This window comes from Montipora foliosa, chromosome 11, assembly GCF_036669935.1.
Source record: "Montipora foliosa isolate CH-2021 chromosome 11, ASM3666993v2, whole genome shotgun sequence".
NCBI classification, from domain to species: Eukaryota; Metazoa; Cnidaria; class Anthozoa; order Scleractinia; family Acroporidae; genus Montipora; species Montipora foliosa.
The window spans coordinates 44,771,353-44,776,352 of record NC_090879.1 but is presented as its reverse complement, the minus strand read 5'-3'; the positions used below and the strand labels follow the sequence as shown (position 1 = coordinate 44,776,352).

Sequence of the window (5,000 nt, the reverse complement as noted above, 5' to 3'; positions counted from 1 at the left end):
AGTCAAGATCTTAGTTAAGATCTTGCAAGAATCTTGTAAGAATCTTATAAGATCTTAGACAAGGATCTTGTAAGAATCTTGTAGAATCTTAGATAAGATCTTGTGAGAATCTTTTAAGATTCTACCCAATATCTTATCTAAGATCTTGTAAGGTGTTGAAGTATCTTGGCTAACATCTTCCAAGATCTTGTTCCAGAATCTTACAAGATTACCAATGATAAACTTACAAATATAGGGGTTTTATGTGGGTACAACAAAACATTGTATTTTTGGAGTTGTTTTGTTTTATTTTGTTTTACATAATCTGCACTCCAGTACTAAACTGCAGAAAGAACCAAGTATTGCATATGTAACTTTCTACAAAAAGATCCAAATCTTGCACTGGCTTCTTATTAGTAAATTTGTAAAAAATCTAGCAATATTTTTACAAATCAAACACTGCTGCTTTCCTGGTGTCATTATTGCAAATTACAGTCAACTCCAATAACTTGAACCCCCGTTCACAAAAAGTAATCACTTTCATTTCCCTTGAGGTAATTGCCAGTCTTTACTCAAAATAATTATTTTCCCCTTTAATGCTACCTTACAAAGTGATGCTGAACAATATTATTCTTTTGTGTACTTTATTGAAAAGCTTAACAATTCCAACAGAAAAGAAATAACCATATGACTATTGTTAAGTCTCAAAATTAATTCATAACCAAATTGTCATCGAGCTAAAGCACTAAGTTGCCATGAAAAGTCAAGTTAATATACATGGGTGCACAAAGATTGCTGTACGTCTGTCAAATGTGTAACAATATTACTGTCCAGACTTGTTGAAACTACAGTACTGAACCTGAAAATCAAACAACTATTGCACTGACAATACATTTGTTGAACTTTTTCTTAAAAAAAAAAAATCAGTTTCAAACCCATAATTGGCAGTCTGTCTTCATTTAGTTATAACTCTATTGTCTTAAACTATGGGATTGCTACGTATTTGGTACATTGTAGCACTCCATAGATACCCCATATGATCTAGTATAGGAATGATATGGCTCAGCCCCATACCAATACCACACGATTTCTGACCCCTCACTTTGGGAATGCTACATATTTGGCAGCACTCCATCCAATTCCCATATTATCCAGGCACACTGGTATATGGTATGGGAATGCTATGGGGATTTGGCAAAGTCCCTTACAATTCCCATATCATGCTGGCCCATATGATATGGCAATCAATGAAATGGTAAACTTCCATGCATACAATCTCCACATTATTGTCTAGGTACATGTACAGCTGTATGCTGCATCTGGTATGGGAATGAAATGACTTTTCACACAATTCCCATCCTGTCCCATATATTCAGTGAACAGCTGTGATTCTTCCTAGTGTTGGACTACAATCAATCAATTCACTGGTCAGTTTTCTGAAGTAATAAGGTCCTTTAATCAACATACAAACAAGTAGCACAGTTTCACATTCAGCTTCAATGGGTATTAATTACTTTATGTACAGATCATTACATTTCAGCAACAAAAACTAAAAATATATAATATATATATATATCCTGCTCCTGTAAAATATTATAGGCCACTTGCACTAAGAGGTCACGTGACCAATGCTTCCCTTAAACAGTGAGTTGTAATCTTGCTGTTGCCAAAAATTGACAGAACACATAAAAATTATCTTACACGCGAAATTTGAGAGGAAACGCATTTAAGGAAGATATTTTATGGTACTGTGATTTTTCAACAAACTAGCATGATTTGTCTTGGCCGCCATGTTGGAGGGCATACTCTTGCCCTCCAACATGGCGGCCAAAACTACTTTTTGCTTATATCTTGTTAAATGTGTGATAGTTGAGTTCAGATGTGCCATAAACGTTACCACATCATCTTTTCAACATTTTCCGTGAAGTTCAAGTGCAAAATATGTGTCAGAAAGCGGTAATTCATAATTTTAAAAAATTTAAGTTTTGGTCACGTGACCAGCTACGGAATTTCTCATTTAAGCAAATGGTGCGAGTTTGAAAAACCAAATCACTATTATTTTGCTTAAGAGATGACCCACTAATAGTGTTTCGAAGGCAAAATCATGTAACTTTCATTTTCATAAAAACGATGTCACATGACCTCTTAGTGCAAGTGGCCTATTCCAGCAAATCAGAGATGTGGTGGAAACTACAAAAAATCTGTTGCAGTCAAGCTATTAACAGTAACAGTTACTACCATAGCTCACAGGCAAAAAATAGAATACAGAGTTCAAAGCAGTACCTAAACATTTAATTCATGTCAAAATATTTGGATTGGGTTCTTGTTTTAAAATTAAATACGAAAAAAGCTGTTAACATTTCAGATAAACCACAGAACTCTAACAAGTCTGCAAAGAGAGATCCTTAAATACATCAAACCATATCTGGTGGAGGAGACAGAATTGGTTGCTAAGCATTTTTGTCTGCTGTAAAGGACCTTTCCCTGCTGTCCCATCAAAGATTTTTTTCAGGACGTGTCTCTTTGTGCTCTTTCATGGCAACTTAAAAAAATACAGCATATACAGTATTATTATACTTCAATGATGCATGTAGTTATTCCTCTAAATCACTGATTATTTCTATTACAACTAAATTGTGCAAGAGTAAACTCATAAATTTGGATCCCTTAACTTACAAACGTCAATAATAGCTTTGTCAGGCATTTTCTGCATTGATTACAATAGTTAAAGTGACAGCATTTAGCATTTTTACAAGAAGGAATCGTTTGTCAATCCACTGAAGCGTATACATATAACTTGCGGTATGAGCACTTGTTTTCCAAATCATTTGCTTCACCATTTGTTCTAAAACTTCATTATCCTTCATTACATAGTACAGGTTTACAAATTTTTTTACAGGGCTATAGCATTTAAGCCAAATTGACTATCCTTGCTTCACAAATTGACTCGAAGGTGTGAAAATGTGAATTCTAAATAGAAGTAAACCGTTCCTCATTTTCGAGACAATAAGGCATCAAATCAAGCGTTATTCGCTTAAAGTTAACGCTTACCTTTTTACTTGAGTTGTTGTGAGCATTTCCTTGCCTGGATCAGGATTTAAAGAGTAAACCTAACCAAAAAATCGTCACCGTGCAAAAAGTGTGATCGCAGATACATTAACGTTCGAATAAAACCGCCCAAAATCTGTAAGAGCTGGACGTTGAGCTGGATTGGTTACCACTGACTGCTGACCAAAACGAAAAGGGCTCACTAGTTTCCAGTCTGGTCTCTCACGTGTTATTCAAGATGGCGGAGGATGACAATCTTTTCACCGATTCATTATAAATGGGCAAGATTTGAAAGATACTGGAGTTCATTGAAAGGATTAAGTACTGACTTGGAGTGTGTAATTTTCAAGAGTAATGCATCATGTTCCTTTTGGAATAAGGCCGATTATGAGAGCATCAAACAAGGTAAACCGTTGATGATATTTGTCACAATCTATACAATTCATCAGAATAAAAGCTTTCTTTTTCATTTCTCCGTGTACAGAGTGATTTTATGTTCAAAGTTTGGGGCCTTTAAAGGACATTGTTTAAGCAAAGTACGTATATTACGAGTAGTGAATTAACTTGAAAAATATCGTATTCACACAGGCATGCTTTGAATAAGACCAACTCTTGTTATACATGTATTGAAGGTTGAAGTTAAAGCTCATTTTTTCAAGGCACCAGATGAAATCAAATCCTAAAACTGCACTTAAAATTTGATTATTGTCTCACTGGCACATTCAGTACTATTGCACAAAATTCTCAAGAATCTCAACTCACTCAAGTGACCCTCAAATTGAATCATTGAGTGGAATTCTTAAAGCTTCCCATAAAATCCTAGTCCACATTGCCCTTTTAGCTAGTTTAATTCCCAAAGATTAGGCCTGGAAATCCGGAAAAGCCTGGCAAAGCCTGGCTTAAAAATCTTGGAAGGCCGGGAAGGCCAGGCTTTTTGGCCGAACAGTGTGACAGTTTAAATTGCTTTAAAGCATGAAATTTTAAGTACAATCAGGATCAGGAACGATCAGGATACCTTATTTGAAAAATAACTCTAGCATGTAGGATTTCATTTCAAAAAGCATGTCAGCTGTTTCAGTCATCAGTATCCTGAGGAGGATGAAATTTGCCAATCAGTGAATGACCAGTGCGAAAGGCCTTCAATGCAAGCTAAGCCTTTTTGGCTCCCTCTCTCCCTAGTCTTCCCATGCAGTCGTTTTCTTCCCGAATTCTTTCCCTGTCCCCACCCCTTAAGTGCCTGCTACACAGGCTAAAAGGAAATTAACTTCAACACTTGTTTTGGTCTCGCTTAGGGTGTTCCGGGCAAAGCGCAAATATTTTAAGCCGGCAAGGTCTTGTTTAGGGTTCCGCAAAGAAACACAGAATTACGCGAAGAGAAACAGAAGTCAAATTTTCTTTTCAACTTGTTTTTAGGGGTCAAAATTTGCTTAAGCCATGCCCAGATTAGTCTCCTTTAGGGGTCACAAAAAGCTTGAGCCACGCCCAGATGCTCTTCCCCCCCCCCCCCGCCCGGGAAAGCCCCCCAGTCCAGCCCAAATGAATGCTGATCATTATAAGTATACTAAGATCTTGTAAGGTCTTTCTTAAGATTAGTTTGCAACATTTTTCACAAAAATCTCACAAGACCAGGAGCCCATTACCCCGAGCTTCCATCTGCATTGTACCCTACATTTTGACGTATGTGACTTATGTGACGTATGTGACTGAGAACATAAGTGAAGTGGTTCACATACGTCACATACGTATGTGACGTAATAAATGGCTGACCATAGGTCTGTTATGATCAACTATTGTGAAAACACCCAGTAAAGCCCCCCTGGGAGGTGCTTCTAAAAATAGAAAGATACGGGACAGGGTTGACTCAGAGGGTTAATATGGAAGATGGAGGCTCCGGGTAATGGGCTCCTGACAAGATGTTACATGAGATCTTCTAGAATGTGTACTAAGGTCTTATGAGATCTTCACCAAGATCT

At 36.9% G+C, this 5,000-nt stretch overlaps 1 protein-coding gene across 1 annotated transcript in view; it reads left to right on the top strand.

The window, feature by feature from the left end:
- The window catches only part of LOC137977556 (coiled-coil domain-containing protein 178-like), a 43,928-nt gene that overhangs the window by 6,188 nt on the left and 32,740 nt on the right, over positions 1 to 5,000 (top strand). The window lies entirely within an intron of this gene.